The sequence below is a fragment of the Momordica charantia genome (genome assembly GCF_013281855.1).
Source record: "Momordica charantia cultivar OHB3-1 chromosome 9 unlocalized genomic scaffold, Mcharantia_2.0 BLBB01000009.1, whole genome shotgun sequence".
Taxonomy (NCBI): Eukaryota; Viridiplantae; Streptophyta; class Magnoliopsida; order Cucurbitales; family Cucurbitaceae; genus Momordica; species Momordica charantia.
In genome coordinates this window covers 19,618,012-19,638,021 of record NW_028275167.1, presented here as the reverse complement: position 1 = coordinate 19,638,021, position 20,010 = coordinate 19,618,012, and the positions used below count along the sequence as shown (strand labels likewise).

Here is a 20,010-nt window from a genome sequence, read left to right as displayed (position 1 = left end):
CTATATATCCAAAACATATCCATTACAATATTTTATAATTAAAATATTTGTATATAGATAGAATATTTGTATATAGTCGGTAGTCTAATAGACCTTACAAATTGTTCATGTCTGGACTTAGATATTGAGTGAGTAAATTTATAAGATTGATTTGTAAATAGTCTTAGCACAAAGATTGTTGGAAAAGATAATACAGAGTACTTAGATATCTAAAATAATAGGTTGCACTAATATTTTGATGATAAAGATGATGAAAATTAAATTTTTTATATAGATGATTCATTCAATATAATAGTCAAAGGGAACATATCTTAATGATAATTGGCACTTACCTCCAACTAAGAGATGGTGAGTTCGAAATCCCTCGCGTTGTACTAAAAAAATAATAATATTCAATATAATAAGGATTTATTGTTTAAAAAAAGGTGGAGGTTCTTCAAGTTGCTTTTCCCTAGTTTGGACACTTCAAAGCTTGTTTTCTCTCCATCTTAGTTTTTTATCTTCTTTTCTCATATCAGGTTTATTTCATCTTCATATTAACAAATATTATAGAAGTTCCTTGCGCTGCCGACCATAACCAATCGACTTCTGTGTATCCGATCGGTCGATTTTATGAAGCCCTATAAAATCAATAATCTCAAACCGACAAAAATCGATAGGTAAGGCTTCGATGTCAATTTGTGCCAGAAATGTTGATCACCCCTACCTCATATCATTAAAAAGATGAGTAATATTTTGACAAGTCTAACTATCTTCATGTTAGCATAACTAAATATAGAAGTTCTATGCATCGCAATTTGCATATATAATATACAGGTAGTTTTAGGAAAGCTTATCTAAAAATGGAAGAAAATGGTGTTTAAGAAAGCTTATATATGTTTGTTTCAAAAATCAAAAGTAGCTAAATCTAATATTTCAAAAACAATAAGAAATAAAAAAAACTAAAAAATATTATATTAACTCTCACAGTATCAATGCAACAAATGCCATATTATATTTTATAATAAAAATTTGGAACAATTCACATTAATATGTATGGTAAAGTATGATGAGAGGATATGATTTTGTAAATATGATAATCTTTACATCTATCAACCTAATATAAGACAAAATAAAGTTTTGGTAACCGCCTTACAAGCGTTGTAAAGTATAATACCTCCCTTACCTATAAAATATTTTGAATCTAATAACTTTATTCATGCAAAGCATTCTCTTTCTATAAAAATACTCGACCAGTCATATTCCTAATAATGGTCAGTGACGACTCAAAACTTTTTTTTTTTTTTAATTAAAAGACCGACCTTTGTAGCGGATGAGAAGACAGTAATTGATTGGAGGAGGTATATATTGATGCCCTTCCACTCATCATTGTACTTCTTAGCATTTGTGACAAATATGCCCCCACAAAATATCTCTTCGCAAAATCCATTTGCTCCCATAATATCTTCAATAAAACTTTCCAAACTCTAACACTAGACTCATAATTAGTTTCCAAGCTTAATTTAAAGATATAATAATTTAGCTCTAAATTTATCATTCTAATCAGTAAATTCAGCAAAAATCTTGATAATGTAAAGCCACTGAACAATTTATGATAAAGAATTTAGTACTAAAATACATCTTTCTTATCGTCTCCTATCGAAAATCTTGATTTTAAGCTGTTAAGTAGAAGGAAAATAACTATTTTATTGAGTTATAATTCGTGCTGGGCCTCGAGAAATTAAGAGATATGGCATAACATTTATATATTAATAAGGTTTATTAATACTCATGAGATTCCATCTCAAAATCAATTGGCAATGAGAGGAGTAGTCCATGTCTATTATAAACTTACCTAAGGTCCCTTCTTGAGATCCTTAACATGTCCTCTCAAGATCGTGGATGTTCGTTTGAACGTTTCTGAATTTTTTTACACAATAATTATTTTATATTTATATATGTTCAAATTAAAAATTATATTGTATTTACATTAAATTATTTGTTAAAAGATTAAAAAGAAAAGTAGAATTAATCAAACTTGTTTAAAAACAAAAATTTTATTAATTTTTTTTATCAGACGATCGTGACTGGCCCATGATCACAGACAACACAAATTTCATCACAGCGAGATTTTTAATCTTGAGCTTTCTCCCATTTTTATTTTAAAGTTTTCAATTTAATCTTGAGCTCTCTCTTCATTTTGATTTTAAAATTGTCTAACCTCTTAAAAACAACAATCAATATATAGGGTTAATTTTAATTAACCACCTCAAATATTTTTTACCTTCTTTAAAAGGTGAAGATTCAATTCCGCACTCCTACATTTATATCAAAATTATTATGAAAAATTACATAAACAACAACAAATAGTAAAACATGAAGCGATTAGATTTGGTGGGGGAGAGACTAACTAAGTGGCCATATTTTGAACCATATACGTAGCACCAAGCGACAAATTGAGTGATGAAGGAACAGAGAAAACATACAAGTGACAACAAAGAAAATGTTGATAAAAAAAGATAAAAAATGGAAAATCGCCGTTGCCGGGGATCGAACCCGGGTCACCCGCGTGACAGGCGGGAATACTCACCACTATACTACAACGACTTTCTGTTTATAAAGTGACTTTACACTTTTAACAAATAATAATACTTTCCAAAAAAATGAAAACGAAAAGTAAAATCCAGCTCGGATGCGCCAAATCTTTCATCTAGGATCAGTTGTGATAGACCAACGATCACGTACGGCACAGATTTTTTCATGGCTGGATATCAAATTTCTGCACAAGCCAGGAATCGAACCCGGTCTTTACCGTGGCAGGGTACCATTCTACCACTAGACCACTGGTACGTTGTGTTTCATTTAATTGTTTTTCACAATAAGTTTAATAAAGTTTTGTTGTTTCTATTTTCCCATTTGAGCTCAAAGTTTTTCTTTCCCATTTTCTTTAAATCTTGAGCGGTTGCTATTTTTATTTTGAAATTTTCAATCTGATATGCTTTTCTGGTCCATTTTTATTGTGAAATTTTCAATATCCCAAGTGAATTATATGTCTCATATACTTTATGAATATAAAAGAATTATTCTCCATAGTTTGTGGTCTTTTTTAACAGAATGGGCAATCCTCTCTCCAAGGAAATAGATCACTTGCTTCATCCACAAATAAGAATTCATTTAATGAGTTTCAACCTGAATTTTCAAGGGTTAATGTAAATTTTATTATAGACAATTTTTGGTTATATGTTGGTCCATGAAATAAAGCTGGAATCAAATTTAGTAGTCGGGCAAAATAATGCACATGAAATATATTCATGTATTAAACAATGCACAATGCAATTAATTTCATCGCTAAAAATTATTAAATTTCGTCGTGATTCCTCCATACTCGCCATGTTTTCGTTTCGTCCAAAATTTTGATGGCCAAAATCGCCCATTATTTTGGAGATGAAATATATTCATTTTCAAAGTTGATTTCTCGCAACCAATGGCGGATCCATAAATTTTGTTGAGGGAGGGTTTATACTGGTTTACAAATCAGTAATTCTAATAATTTATAAAAGTAATTTTAAGGCTAATCTTTTTTTTTTTTTTTATATTTGCTCTATAAATTTAGTCTTGAATATTACAATTGAAATACACAATAGACCATAATTTGTCGGTAATTTTTCTAAATTTACTTATGTAAAATATCTATCAGAACAATTATTATTTTTCAAGATTATGACTTGATCGATTTTGTTTCATAGTATCTCTATTTAGATTCTAAATTAAATTTATAAGAATATTAATAAAAGTAAAATAAAAAGTTAAACATATAAAATATGAATGATAATAATTATATTTATTACTTTTTTTTTGAAGCCTGATAATAATTATATTTATAAAAGTAGTTGAAACATGACAATTTTATATTCTTAGTCTAAACTTTTAAAAGGATGTGAAACATGACACTTTTATATTCTAGTCCAAACTTTTACTAACCATTATATTTAAAATAATGTCAAATAGTAAAATTCATAGTATATAAGATGTAAAGTTAATAAAAATGTACCTTAGACAATAAACTTCCAAATTTCCGATTTCTTCACATGGTGCAACATTGAAATTAAAAATTATACAAAATAAGAACAATTGAACATGAAAATGATGATTTAAAGAGGGAAAAAAATATCAGTACAATAATTTATATAAAAAAATCACCTATATACAATGCCAATGTATAAACTGAAAAAAAAAATAAATCTTCATATTAGGTGCAACAAAAAGGTCGTACCAACTTATATATTATCTTCCTTTTCATTTTTTTTAAATCTACATATTTGATTGTAAAAAAGGAAAAAAATTGACATATTTGTATAGAAAATTTGTAATTTTTTCAATTGGTTTAATCTATGATTTCTTTTATTTATTTAAATGTAAAATTGGCTAAAAATTTTTCCTTTTATAAAAATCACAAGAAAAATTGAATTGAGAAAAAGGGAAAATTACAAATTAAAATGAATTACATATGCGAAAATCACGAATTATGAAAAAAAAATTTCAAATTAAAAAAATTTAAAAGCGCCAAAAGCGGGCTTGATCAGAAGTCACGGAAATGAGAATTACATTAAAAGACATAATAATAAAACTAAATTAGATTAGGTTAGATTAGAAAGAAAAAAAAAGCGCACGAACATGAATTACATTAAAAAAGTAAAAAAAAAAAAAAAAAAACAAAAACAAAACAAAACAAAACAAAACAGGCGTGCAAACGAAAGTTCGAACTCAGGCGCGCATCAAATTTGAGGAGGGGCCAAAGAGGGGCTCGAGCCCCGGCCCAACATAAATCCGCCCCTGCTCGTGACAAAATGGAATTTCTATCGCCAAAAAATGAAAATTCTTGTAGTGCTTTGGCGTGAAATTACACGATTGTCGCCAAAAACTAACTCTGCCAACGAATTTCGATTCTGTCGCCATATTTAAGTACATGAAAGTTTTGGTATCAACTTGCAAATGTCGTTGCTAAAGATATGATTGGCTTGAAAATGTACGTGTCGTCGTCAAATGTTTTGAAATAAAAGTGGGATTTTCTACGCCAAAAAGATTTCCAGAAAAATATGCGGAAAACTTTTTGGCGACGCAAATACATAATCATTGTCGAAAAGTACCTCAAGCGACCAATTTCAGTTTCATGGCCATAAAATTTGAGTAATGTTATGGATGACAAAATCTCAATTCCCTTTATTTAAGGGATTCAAGAGTTGTTCTTTTAGATTAATGAGAATATATCCTATATTCAAAAGGAGAAGACCTCCCTAGATTCAGATGACCAGATTTTCTAGATGTATTAATATTCAAATTCCACAATCCCTGCAGGATCAAGATTCAACTTCTATAAATAGTGAAGTAAGTCAAACCCCAAAGGGGGCGACAAATCTCTACTCTTTGCTATGCTCACAACACCCTACACTTTATACTTCAGCGTCGTAGCGCCTGGTACTCGAACATTGGCTCGAGGTATTTTCTCTACCCCTTCTTACCCTGAAAAAGCAGGGGCACCTTGCGTCCTTGAACCGATAACCATCTTTCGGCTAACATAGCCTCCTCTGTCCCTCGGGACCAACAAGGGGTAGTACAGGAATATTCACCTATTGTCCATCGACTACGCCTTTCGGCCTAATCTTAGGCCCTGACTCACCATCCGTGGAGGAACCTTGCGGAGGAACCCTTAGGTTTTCGGGGCATTGGATTCTCACCTATGTTTGCGTTACTCGAGCCATACCGGTCTTTAGTGCTATTCTGTTTTTCAGGCCTAGTCGATCCCTTTTATTCTGGAATATTTGTGTGAATTTGGCGGAATCCTAGAAGGCCAAATTCCTGGATCAACAATTGGCGCCGCCTGTGGGAACGACTCAGATCTAAAAGCTAACAATATGAACTCTGGATCAACAACGTTCAGATGATTGTCATCCGAAGAGGAAGGTAAACCGAGAGTTATTCTTGCTCGGGATGGTTGAAGCTGGTCAAAGAACTCGAACTAGGACAGACTTAAAAAGCAGGCATGCCAAACCAGTCAACGAAACCCAGGGCATAAAATCATTTAGCGAAAACCAAAATAGGTTAGAAACCCAAGGGTGCCAACTAAACTCAGGGTATAAAATCATTAGCAAAAGCCAAATAGGTTAGAAACTCAAGAGTAAATCTAAGGTATAAAACCATGGGCAAAAGCCAAATAGGCTAGAAACCTAAGAGTAAACTCTTGGCTATAAAACGATGGGCAAAAGCCAAATAGGTTAGAAATCCAAAGGAAGTACCACTGGCCCTGCTGAAAGTTAGATCTCAAGGCCAAAATCTAACGGTTAAAACTAACCATATAACAGTGCCTAAGAGACTTGATTGCAGCCAACTACGACAAAAGGGTATGGGGACTATGACAATCAGCCCATAAAAAGCGACAACTGACAACGACAAGTGTTCCAACTACGACAAAAGAGAATGGGGACTATAACAGTCAGCCCATAAAGCGACAATTGACAACGACAAATGCTCTCAGTACTTAGAGACTTGATCATAGCCAACTACAACAAAGAAAATGAAGCTATAGCAGCCAACTCATAGAGACGATAACTAACAACGACAAATACTCTCAATATAGAAGCTCTAGCATGCTCTATGCTTCAATTTTGAGAGTGAGGGCTACTATTATAGGAAGAAAATAGAGATCAGACTAAACAACTAAAAAGAGGAAAGAGAGCGGAAGAAGGAGCGGACCCGTAGAGAGGTAAGTGGGTCAGGACCCAGCGACCTGAGTCGGCCATAGCCGTCCCGAGGTCGACACCATGCAGTGCTCGACACCGATCAGACATTGGTGCCGAGCATGGTCAAGAATCTCTCCGATGAACCTCGACCCCTGTGCAGGCCCAATCCGAATTGATTTGGTCTCGGCCCTGAAATCATACAACATGAGGCCCACTTCGTTTAAGATCTCTTGAGTGCATAAGGATTTGACTAATGTAAATCCTAAAGGGAGGGTTCAACTGATATAAATCGTGAAGGGATTAGAATTTGACTTCTATAAATACGAGGGTAAGCCAGACCCTAAATGCGCGAGCGGCTGAAGGCAAATTCATCGTTTTTCGCACAATACCATATACTTTATACTCAACTACTCCGATTTTGACTTAAGCATCGGAGCCTGTGTGGCAGGAGCCACACCGGTGTTTAATGTTGTTCTGTTTTGTAGGTCTCGTCAATCCCTTTTAGAAGATTGGTGCGAATTTGGTGGAATCCCATAAGGGTAAATTTCTGCATCAACGAGTAATAAATTTTAAACTGTTTTTGGCAACGACTTGAAATTTCGTCGCAATTGAAACTTGTGGTTATGAAATTGAAATTTCGTCGCCAAAGCTATCTTATTGCAATGAAATTAATTCCGTAGCCAAAACTTTCGTCGTCTAAATTGAAAATTCTTGTAATGACGTGAGGTGCTGCACTCAATCCAACTCCAATGGTCAAAATATAACCCATATTTAATAAATGACCTATGTTTTAGTTAATTTCATTTTTGGATTTCAACATTTTAAATTTTTTGTTTATCCCAAATTTACCCTCAATCAATACTATTTGATTTATTGAGTTTATGTTTTATTTAAATAATTAGATTTAATATTTATTTAAAAGTTACATTTCGACCTATTAAATATGATATATCCAAACTTTTAAAATTTATTATCCTATGGTCCATCCAATTTACTCTCGAGTTTTCTTCCATCAATCATAAATTTTAAATCCTTCCATTTATAATAAAAACCCTCAAATTTTCTATTTTCCACCTCGTTGGAAATCGTCATTACTTTTTTTCTATCTTTCTTCACAAGTCACAAATTTATTCAAATTTTCTATTTTCCTCGTCGGAAACCATCGTTACATTTTTTTCTATCTTTCCTCACAAGTCACAAATTTATTCTTTCTTAATTTTCCGACGGGTAATTTTTTATTTTCGAGTCTTTTTGTAATAGTAAGACAGATATACTCCTCAAAAATATTCTTTCCATATTTTGATTATCTTCTTCCCCTCATTATTTTTCTTTTTCCGACTGTATGATAAACATATACTTCTCCAAAAGATTATATAATATATACTTTTTATTGATATATACTAAACTATTGAGATTATATTTTCCATTTTAATGTTTTAATATGGAGTATGATAAACATGTACTCTTACAGAAGGTTATATAATTTATACTTGTCGTTGTTATATATACTAAACTAGAAAGTTATATAATATTTTTTTTATCTAATAATAATATATCTCAATATGGTATATACCATTTTTCTCTATGATGAGATATCTATTTTCTCTTTTATCCTTTGTTTGGCGTCAAGAAAGTTGAAAAAATGATTTTAAATTCTGTTATTTGAAATTCAAGAAATGATTTTAAATTCTTTATCTTGTTTGGAACGAGAATGATTTGAAACGAATTAAATTAGATTTCTTTGTTTGGATGTTGATCGGAAATGAAAAGAAAATAAAAATTGTACTGAATTGGGTTTTTAGTTTAAATTTATTAATTAGAAATTAAAATATGACGAGGTTAAATAGGTAATTTACTTCGAAATTCTAAGAAATAGAACCCTAGGTTTTCTATTCTTTTTGTCTCCCTTTTGAAAGTAGGGCTGAGTCCCTCTTTTACCGATGACACCCAAGCAACGACAAACTTGTGATGGTGCAATCCACCACAAATGACGATTGGCAGCAGTCGGCAACGTGTTTCGAGATTTGAACAGCAGTGGTGGCGACAGCCCTCCACGGCGGTGTGACTCCCTTGCGTCAGTGACGTCCCTCCACGATGTCGAGTTTGCAGTGATAACGACACTCATGCTGCGACAACCTCGCAATTCAAATCTACAATAAAATCAACTGCAAAATCCCCCAAAAATTTAGAGCACAAAAAGGGTTCATTATTGTTGCTGAAAAATGCTAGAATTGCAACAAACTTCTAAATGAAACGTAAGAAAAAAGTGGAAGAAGATGGAAGTTTTTTCCTTCAGTAAGTTATGAGATGTTATAATGAAGTGATTTTAAATTTTGAGATTATTTAGGGACGTGAATTGTCTGCATATTTGATTTGAATGGTCCAAAAAATCAGTTTTTTCCAATTTTAAAATTTATGTTTAATTGTTTATTAAATATATATTCTAAGAGTGCGTAAAAATAATTAAGCCATTTATATAATTTGATTTCCCAAATTGTCTACTCTTTTTTGTCTGTGATTTAGCTCTAACAAACTATATAACATATTATATCAATAGTACATGGATCTAATTGATGCTTAATTTCTGAATAACTTTTTTATAAAATAATTATTTATCTTTTTATATGTTTAAATTACAAATTATATTTTATATACTTTAAATTATTTGTTAAAAGATCAAAAAGAAGGTAGAATTAATGGAACTTGTTTAAAAACAATAATTTTATTATTTTTTTTCCATCAGACGACTGTGACGACCCATGATTTCTGACGACACGGATTCATACTTTTCTTCTTTTAATTTTCTTTCAATCTTGAGCTCTCTCCCATTTCTATTTTGAAAATTTCAATTCAATCTTGAGTTCTCTCTTCATTTTTGTTGTTGCAAAAATCTATTAAGGCATGGAGGGCGACCTATTAGGTTGTCTAGCTTAACTTGGGAGCAATCCAAAGGTACCTACAAGGAGTTAAGCCACTCCGACGCCCAAGTCAGTATAGGATCCGAGCTCAACAAATCAGAATCAGACAGATTTCATACTTGGACTGTTGATGGAGTGGTGTATTTATAGCAGTTGAAGGGTAGATAGCTGTCCCATCGGGGTTTTCTCCTACTCGCACCGGGCTCTCCCGAGCGACCTCCGATCCTGGCTATTGACCGATCCGTTCCTTGCGCTCTAGGTAAGATCTGGCGCTCTGCTCCTCCCACTAAGTTACTAAGATCGACCTATTAGGTCGGCACTTTTGGCTTTGGATGAATAGGTCGGCTGTGCGCAGTTTGACTCCCAACATTGTCCCCCTCTCAGGTCGGGTGATGGGTCACTCACCTGAGAGACGTTGGCGGGAGTGCAGATGACCTGTCTTTGACCTCCTCTCTGAGCTGTTATGGACGTGGACCAATTGGTCGCTCCGACAAGGGTATTCAATAGCCGTCCAAGAGTTTCAAGTTGGACATGACCCTCGAGGCATTCTTGAGCACCTAACCGTTGCTTTGGCTCACGATCTGGACCGTCTATGGAGGGACACATGTACGACAAGAATCGTGTCCCTCGTGTGTTTATATACTCGAGGGCTTCTCCTTCATTTCATGCTTCCAAGATTTTTCCTGCTCCAGTGCCGAGGTTAGTAGCTCATCCCTTATTTGTAAATTCGCTGTAGTTAGTAATGTCAGATAGGTGTAATGGTAGCTCTAGGTCTAGGAGGGCGAGCTCGGAGGAGAGCTTCAAGTCGCCCTTAGGAGAGTCCTCTCTCGTCGCTTCGCCTAGTGGTAGGTCGTTCCTTGAGGGAATAGCCTTGGGTGGCACCTCTAGCTATAGGTCTTCTTCCCATGCCGGTGGGGACGACCTTCCTTAAGGCATGGAGATTCAAGCCTACGTCCCTCCCCCTAGGTCCCCGGACAGACTAGCTGGTAGCCCTTCCGAGCTGAAGGAGGGGTCGCTAACCTTCTTTAGGGATAGATACGAGATTCCTCATTCTATAGGTATGAAGTTTCCTAGGCGGGACAAGACCGTAGATAACCCCCCGCCCCCCTTTGAAGGGCACGTCGCCTTATACGAGAAGATGTTCGACTTCAGGATTCAATTTCCCCTTCACCCTATCGCACAAGAGTTCCTTGCCACCGTGAACCTAGCACTGGCCCAGCTCGCTCCCAATGGGTGGGGGATTCTGCTCGGCTGCTGGATGTTATGGTGAGGGCTCAGCGTGGATACCCTTGTCGTGGAATACCTATCCATCCCTCAATTTCTCTGTTGTTATACTGTCAAACACATTCTCAAAAACCTAGGTCGGTACTACTTAACTGGTCATCAGGGTGCAGGGAAGTTGGTGCGGGGCCCCTCTTCAGTTCACCACTGGAAGGAAAATTGGTTTTACGTCTTTGGCGATTGGTAAGCAAAGGGACCAGAGGGCGAGCTGAGCTGTCGAGTGTCGTGCAGCTTTAGCCGCTTACGTAAAGTCCTTCTTTAGTCGTCGATGACTTTTGCTCCCATCTTTATACCTAACTTTGATTCATGCTTACACAGCTCTTCCCCGACCTGTTCCTAGGCCGAATGAGCTAATGTTTGACTATCTCCAGAGAATTCCCAAGCTGTCTCGGGGCGACCGACATTACTTAGAACTCCTCGTGGACGACAATCTTTATGACTGCAGCCTGAACGTCTTCACGGAAGCCGTCCCAGACCCTCGCACTTCGAGTTATTTGAGGTCGCTTTCATCGCTTCTCTCCCTAGTCAACTCTGAAGGTACGTCATCTTTTTGGTTTAGACTATGACCATGAAGAGAGCTGACTTGTGAGCTTCTTCGTAGATATGCTGCCAGCGTTCCTATTGAGAAAGAAGAGGAGGACAACCGAGTTGGGGAGTAGCTCATCGCCTATTAAGGTTCGCGACGGGAGGTCCCAATGGGGTCGACCCTGCTACTCCACACCCTGACTCCGTGATCGAATCAACTCCTCTCCTGACAGCCCATACCTCGTCAGAGAAGAAGAGAAAGAAGAAGAAGAAGGTGGACAAAGGTTCAAGTCTGAGTCTGCAGACACCCAATAAAGGCGAGAAGGTGGCTGCCTGTGGTGACGGTCGATTCTAGCGGGCTTGTTGCTACCAAGAGGATCGGCTAAGTAAGGGCCCTCGAGTTGCCGTTCAAGACCCACCCGACCTCTGGGAGCATTAATGCTTTGGTGCGCAAAGTGGCAAGGCGAGCGAGTTTGTATCGAGCCATTGGGCGAGCTAGCTCACCCTCTAGGGATGCCTGTGAGACTGTCCAACTCGCCATTGTTCACGCCGCTGAGGTTAGTTTTATTTTCAGCTATATTTCATCCGTTCGTTTATTATCACCTGAACATACTTATTTTCTCAGGTGCACGCACTTATGTGCAAGTCCATGGTATTCGTGGCGGCCGAGCTTTTGGGTCGCGTCGATGGGTAGAGAAAGAGACTGTGGCACACGTTCAGACCTCAGAGGAGAGGGATCATTCCAAGGCCGAGCTCAGGGATACCAAGGTTAAGTTGTTGGAAGCGACCAAGAAGGCGTTCTCCTTTGGCTTAAAGGTTGAGAAACTTGAGGGTGAGCTGGCGGCGAAGGGGAAAGAACTGCACAACACCCAAGCTCGTTTGGAAAGCTTCGATTCTAAGGTCGGCGCTCTGAAGTTGGCCAATCAGAGCTTGCAGGCGGAGGTGGAGAAGCTCCAACGGGCTGAGGCTGCCATGGCTACCAACCTGAAGGATGAGACTTTTCTGGATACCAAGTTTCAAGAGTTGAGAGCTACGTGGAGTTTAGCAAGGCACTGGCAGACGACGACTTCAAGTTCAACCTCGTTTTCTTGGAGAAGCACCACAGCGAGTTGGACCTCGTTCCTCTCAAACGCGCCTACGTTAGGTCGTGGACTGTCTCTGCTGATGGGACCATGGCTTTGGAAGAGGTAATTCGAGCTAGGGTGAATAAGTTGGACGAGCTTGCCCCTGTTGCGCCCGTGGAAAACGATCCTCTGGCTAAGGTTGCTCAGTCCGACCTTTTTGACGCATGACTCTACTGCTTCTTCATCATTTCTTTTTGTTATGACCATATTGTCTTTCCTTAATGTATTACGTTCCGAGGCCTTCTCCTTTTTCTTTCTTCTATTTTTTTTATTCCACGTATTTGCTAGCTCGTACTTTCACACGCTTAAACAATTGACAACACTTTGGCTCTTGAAGAACAAAGCACGTTAGGCCCCCATTTAAATGTAACTCAACTCGTTTATTGGAAAAGAGTTGCAGTTTAGCGATAGTAAATGCGTAAATGTTGTGCGTTCCATGAGTGGGATAGCTGCTTCCCTTCAAGGTTTGTTAGGGTGTACGTCCCAGGTCGCTTTTCGCTCTCCACCTGATATGGGCCCTTCCAGGTTGGTTCTAAGGCCCCTCCTTTTTGGAGGACTTTGCATAGCACAAGGTCGCCAGGTCGGAAGCGACGTGGCTTTACTCTTGTGTCGTAGTGTTGCTTCACTCGCCTCTGATACTCAGCTAGTTCGAGCTGTGAGATCTCTCTTCTTTTCTCAAGGAGGTCGAGACTCAGGCAGAGCTATTCGTCGTTTGACGGTGTGTCGAGGGCTTCGGTCCAAGCTGTTGGCAGACTGACCTCAACCAGAACCATGGCTTCCGAGCCGAAGGCCAAAGTGAACGGGGTTTTTCCTGTGAAGTTTCGAGTGGTCGTCCTATACGACCATAGCACCTCGGGTAGCTCCTCGGCCCACCTACCCTAGCGGTTTTCTAATCTTAGCTTTAGGTTACGTTTAATGATTTTGTTCATGGCTTCTACTTATCCCTTGGCTTGCGAATGAGCTAGGGAGGAGCTAAAATATTTTATTCCGAGCCGTGCACAAAAGTTATTGAACTTGGGGTTATCGAATTGCTTTCCGTTGTCAGATATGGTGGCGTGAGGTATGCTGAATCAGCGGACGAGGTTCGTCCACACGAAGTTCGTGATTTTGGCTTCCGTTATGGTAGCCAATGGCTCGCCCTCCCTCCATTTTGTAAAGTAGTCTACGACCACCACAACGAACTTCGTTTGGCCCTTCCTAGGTGGGAGGGGTCTGATGAGGTTGATTCCCATTATGCGAATGGCTAGGGGCCTGAGATAGGCATGAGGAGCTCGAGCGGCTGATTTATCGATGTTGCACATCTTTGGCATCGATCACATCGGCGAGCGAACTCCATGGCGTCTCGTCCCCTGGTGGGTCAATAGTAGCCTCGCCTGACCAACTCAGCTACCAGAGATCGGCCTCCCACATGATTGCCGCATACCCCTTCATGGACCTCTCTTAGAGTGTAGTTCGCTTCCTCTAGATCCAGACACCTCAACAGCGGAAGTGAGAATCCCTGTTTGTATAACACGTCGTCCTTGAGGACGTACTCTGTCGCCTTGCGTCATATCTTCTTTAGATCGACCTGTTTGGGTAGCTCTCCTCCTTGTAGGAAGGCTTTTATAGGGTCCATCCAGGTTGGACCTATGGTTTCCACATTCATCGCTTCTGGTTCTTAAACAAATGGTGCCTCCAGAATTTCAACTGGGACAGACCTGGGCAGCTCGGTAGGGTAGGAAGATGCGAGCTTTGCTAGGGCGTCGGCGTTGGCATTTTCTGCTCGGGGCACCTACTCTATGGTGTATTCCTACAGCCGAGCTAGCAGCTCATGTGACTTGTGTAAGTACCTCTCCATCTTGCTATCTTTTGCCTGATACTCTTCGGTAATCTGATTGACCACAAGTTGCGAGTCGCTCCTTTGTCTATGCGTGTAGCACCCATGGCTTCAGCCATGCGTAGACCTGTTATCAGCGCCTCATATTCTGCTTCATTTTTCGAGGCTGGGAAGTTGAACCTCACTGCGTACTCAAATTGATCTCCACTGAGTGCCTGGAGAAGGACTCCAGCCCCACTGCCTTTCTCGTTTGAGGACCCGTCGACGTTGAAGACCCATCTACTCTAGCTTTCTTTATCCGAGCTGGTGAAGGGGGTGAGCTCTGCGACGAAATCGACCACCGCTTGCCCTTCATCACGGCTTTTAGCTCGAAAGTTATGTCATACTCACTCAACTCGAGTGCCCCATGAACCTTTCGGAGGTCTCAAGTTTCTGGAAGACCCGTTTCAGGGGAAGTTAATGAGGACCTTCACCTTGTGAGCTTGGAAGTAAAGACGGAGACGTCACTCTGCAACAGTTAGTGTCAGCATTAACTTCACTACTTGTGGATAACAGGTCTCGGCGTCCGTCATAGACTTGCTCGTGTAGTACATCTGGCTCCGCCAGTCACCGTCCTGTCTTACTAGTGCTGAGCTCACCGCGTTTGTCGACACCGAGAGGTATAACGTGAGCTCTTCGCCTGGCAGCTGCTTCGATAGTAGTGCTGCCGAGCTCAGGTAACTTTTGAGCTCATCGAATGCAACTTGACATTCTGAAATCCACTCGAAACGATCTTTCTTACGTAGCACCTTGAAGAATAGCAGACACTTGTCTGTAGATCGTAACCCAAAATGGTTCAGCACGATGATCATTCCGTTGAAACATTGGAGCTACTTTAAATTTTGAGGCGGTTGGATATCTAATACAACTCGGATCTTTTCAGGGGTTGCCTCTATTATGTGCTGGTTGACCATGAACCCCAGGAATTTGCCAGAGGAGACCCCGAACGCGCACTTCTTTGGGTTGAGCTTCATTCGATACTTTCGGAGGACCTCAAAGGTCTCCGTCAGGTCGACAATGTGGGAGGTTGTCTTCTTGCTTTTCACAAGCATATTGTCCATGTACACCACCATGTTCTTGTTTTGTGTGTTGCCCTAAACTCGTAGTTTCTATTTTGTGTAAAAACAATTGTATATTCAATAAAGTTTTATTCAATAAATTTGTTGTTGAATTCATAGCATTACATTGTCCAAAATCCAATAAACTAAACATCCGAGGTTATTTTAGTGTAACCGGGACAGTATATGTACTCGGTATATATTTGATATTCCCCTGATATACGAGGTATATATTTGATATACCCTGATATACAAGTGGATAATGTCCCGTGAATAACCTAAAGGGTCTATAGTATATGGATAAAGCTGGGTACCTTATCCTGGCAACACTATGGATGGCCTACTTTGTAAAGGTTACAGACGACTCGATCCAGGTCGTTCGTGTGGAGACATTCGAGTGGGGGTATCCTATACAATGAGTTTGTATAAGACCGGACCACGAAATAGCCAATCTTTAGATGTAACACCGTTAACTAATAGATTGTTTTTCTAAGGATGACCAGACAACTCATTCTTAATCCTGAGTGAGTTATGGACTTCTGACCGTGAGGGCTCGTCCTTTGATCTGTATGGGTGAGAGTGGCCCGAGTAGCCGACTCAATATTCCTACCATTTTAGGAACGAGATCGAGTGGGGAGCTGGGAACATAACTTCACAAGATGGAATTCACTCATCTCCGATTTTAGGAGAGTAGATGAGTGTTTCCTTAAATGCTGACTTCAGGACTTGAACAAAGGGCCCCACCCTCTCATTGGCCCGAGAAGGACTTCCGGTTAGTGGTCGGACCATAACCGGGTTGTTCATTAGAGGAGCAGTGGTATTTAAGGAGTAAGATGTAACTCAGAGGTAAAACAGTAATTTGACCCAACTTGAGTTACAAGCACTCGTGAATGATTGACTCGTCATTAGTGGTCGTATATTCATGGATACAAAAACATTATGCAGTGAGAAGAGTGCAATTGCGGGTCTGTAGTGGAATGACCCGTAGTTAACGAATCTTGATTAACTCGGTCAATGAGTTTGACCGATTAATCTTGCATCGTTGGAGCTTCTGATCTGTAGGTCCATTAGGTCCCCTTGCTAGCTCATAACAGGTAAAACGAGGATCAAGTTTTTGGAAGAATTTGAATTGTTCAAATTACTTAAGGAATTATATGTATATTGATACATTATAATATATAGTTAATAATAAATTAAAACTATATATTATGAGAGAAATTATTTGAATGAGATTCAAATAAAATTAATATGAATATGATTCATATTAAAACTATAGGTTAAAAATAATGTGCATAAGATGTACATTACAACTATAGGTTATGCGAGAGAAATGTTTTAGAATATGATTCTAATTTTATAATAAATAATTAAGTGTTAATTATTTATTTGATTTATAATATATTTATTAATTAATTATTAATTGAATTAATAATTAATTATATTTATTAATTAATATGATTAATTAATAAATTATATATATATTAATTATTATTATTAATAATAATATTAATATATAATAATTTACTCTCCTGCAATTTTGGAGGGGAGTGGGCAGTTAAGTGACGTGGGGTAACTCCCCACGTCACTGTTTTTGTTCTTCCTTTTTGCAGTTCTGCAAAAACAAAGAGGAACATAACAAAAATACACAGAACTCTCATTCTTCTCGCTCAATCGATCTCTCTAAAAAATCCACCCTTCTTCCAAAAGAAACGCTCCCACAAGCGTGTTCTCGAAACTCAAGAGGATAGCAAGGAAGACTCGGTGGTGGTGTTCGGGTGGAAACCGTTGAAGAAAAGTTCTTCAAAGGTAATGATTTTCCTCTGTGTTTTTCTTTGCATATTGATTTTGTTTCCCAAATTTCACGAACAACGGTCCGCTTCCGCTCCAGGATTCACATCCCTTCAGTTCTGACCTATCTAGTTGGCAAACTATTTATTGACTATGCGCTGGTAGGTCGCACCAGCATTCTTGAATCTGAAAGGCATGACTTTGTAGCAAGAGAGCCCCTGGTCGGTGATGACTGAGGTGTGCTCTTGGTCGGGGGCGTGCATCTTGATTTGATTATACCCTGAGTAGGCATCCATGAAACTTAGAAGCTCGTGCCCTACTATCGCGTCGATCGGCTGGTCGATCTGTGGGAGGGAGAAGCTATCTTTTGGGCATGCTCTATTTAAGTTAGTGAAGTCTACGCGCATCCTCCATTTCGTGTTTGACTTTTTGACTAACACTACATTCGAGAGCCATTCAGGGTACTTAACTTCCTTAATATATTCAGCTTTCAAAAGTTTTTGGACTTCTTCTACAATGGCTGCGCTTCTTTCAACATTTACAGGGCGTCTTTTTTGATTCATAGGTCGCACAGAAGGATCTACATTAAGGTGGTGAACCATGATGTTCGGGTCGATCCCAGACATGTATTCGTGCGACCAGGTGAAGACGTCGGTGTTGCTTTTTAGGAACTGGACGAGCTCTTCTTTCTCGGCGGCCCTCAGCTTGGTGCCGATGCTCGCATACTTCTCTGGGTCGAGCAGTGGGACAAGCTTTAGGTCTTCTGTGGGCTCTCCGCGACTTTGCTCGTCGAGTGGCTTATCTACCTGGAGCTCGGGGCCCCCAGTGATTGTGTTGCAAGTGGGTTTGAGGGCTACCACGTAGCGTTCCCTCGAGGTCTTCTGCTCGCCTCGTATTGTACACATTCCCTTAGGAGTTGAATATTTCATTGCTTGATGTAGTGTAGATGGCACGACTTGTACGTCACGGATAACAGGTCGACCAAATATGGCATTGTATGCCGACCTGGCTTCAACCACCACAAGTTCTGTCATCTTCGAGATTTGGTGCTCCCCTTCCCCAGGGTTATTGGAAGACTTATGCATCCTTCAGGTCTAACCAGTTCCCCTACAAAACCGACCAGCAGAGTGGGGCTCAGCCTGAGTTGACCTCGATCCCATCCCAAAGTAATGTAAGTAGAAAATGACAGAATGTTAATAGAAGCACCTCCGTCGATCAATATGCATCTGACTGTAACATGGTCGATCTGGGTCTCGATGACCAAGGCATCGTTGTGTGGGTTATGCAGGTCCTTCATGTCCTCGTCCGAAAACGTGATCTGGTAGGGGGCGAGCTGCACATAGCTCCCACATACTTCGTGGCAGGCTTCTCGTGCCAGTGCCTTATGCTTGTTCCCCGTCTGGCTTCCACTTGGTTCTTCGAAGATCACGTTGATCACGTCATGTCGATCTGTGCGCTTTAGGGAGATCGCGTCCTCTGCCTTTCCTGTCTTTCTCGTCTCGACCTGCTTACTTCATTTCCTCTTCCGCTAGGAGCTCGCCCCACGTGCTTTTTGTTGGCTTTTTCGAGCTTCAATCATACCATATGTTTTGATGACAACAAACTTAATCTATTGATGATTTTTGTTTTTCAAAGTGTCCATAGTGTAGAGCATAACAAGACAAATCCAATGCAATTTGAATGGCTCAAATTAGAGTTTAAATGAAGAAGTTATGATCGAAACAAGTCGAACGGAAAATACTCGAGAAGATGACATGGACAAATATTATGGCGAGCTGTATTGTTGAAAAAAGAAAGAAACAAACAAAGAGAGAAAAAAAAGAAAGAAAGATTGAAAAAAAAATGAAAATGAAAAAAAAGGTAAAAAGTTACCGTTTGGAAAAGAAAAAAAAGAGAAAAAAAAAATCATAGTTACCGTTACATATATATATTTTATTATATTATACTATTATTATATATTATAATATAGTGTAATCATTACTTTTTAAAATTCAATCTCCACCTTTCGTCTTCAATCATTAAGATCAAAGGACCCAAATTGATTTTAGTTTCAAATCAACTTTACTCACTTTCCTCTCCTATTTAAACCCCTCTTCTCTCCCATTTTAAATATATCAATTTTATTATTTTTAAATCCTCTATAATCCATTGTTGTTCTCCCCAAGCTCTCAATTCTACTTCTAATTTTATTCTTGTGAGAAATTTTCTTGTTGTGAGGATTGATGTATTTGTGAGCTTAAATTTGTAAATCTACTCTATTTGAGAGTTTTAGTGCGTGAAAAATTCTTATTTCTACACTTATTTGGGTTTCGTTCTTGAGCACGGTAAAAGGAACGGAGTGTGGGTTTTAATCTTTGTCCCAAGAAAAAGATTGAGTTTAGTTCTAGATCCCGTAAAAAGAGCGGTTTGTAAGGTTTGGTCTTGATCCCGCAAAAGGACCGAGTTTCCGATCTTGAACCCGTAAAAGGATCGTGCTTAGTGGAAAATCTCGAGAGGTGCTTGGGGAGTGGAGTAGACCGAGGGTTTGCCAAACCACTATAAATCTCTTGCGTGACGTTTTCTCTATACCTTACTTTTTATTTATTGCAATTTATCTTTTAAGTATATTTTCTTTTATTGCAAATATATATTGTGCTTATTTTGAATATTTGTTTCGTGATATTTTGAGTTGCTTTAAATATTGCATAAATTGTTTTTGTTTAAAAAATTTACTTGGTTATTTGATTTATGCTTAAATTCGAAAAA

The 20,010-nt window shown here is 38.7% G+C and overlaps 2 non-coding genes across 2 annotated transcripts; both read right to left on the bottom strand.

The window, feature by feature from the left end:
• Positions 1-2,514: 2,514 nt before the first annotated feature.
• TRNAD-GUC (transfer RNA aspartic acid (anticodon GUC)) lies at positions 2,515-2,586 on the bottom strand. Its single transcript has one exon. It is a non-coding gene; the product is annotated as a tRNA-Asp (tRNA).
• Positions 2,587-2,663: 77 nt separating this feature from the next.
• Positions 2,664-2,746, bottom strand: LOC148209154 (small nucleolar RNA snoR114). The gene has a single exon (XR_015787506.1). It is a non-coding gene; the product is annotated as a small nucleolar RNA snoR114 (small nucleolar RNA).
• Positions 2,747-20,010: the final 17,264 nt, after the last annotated feature.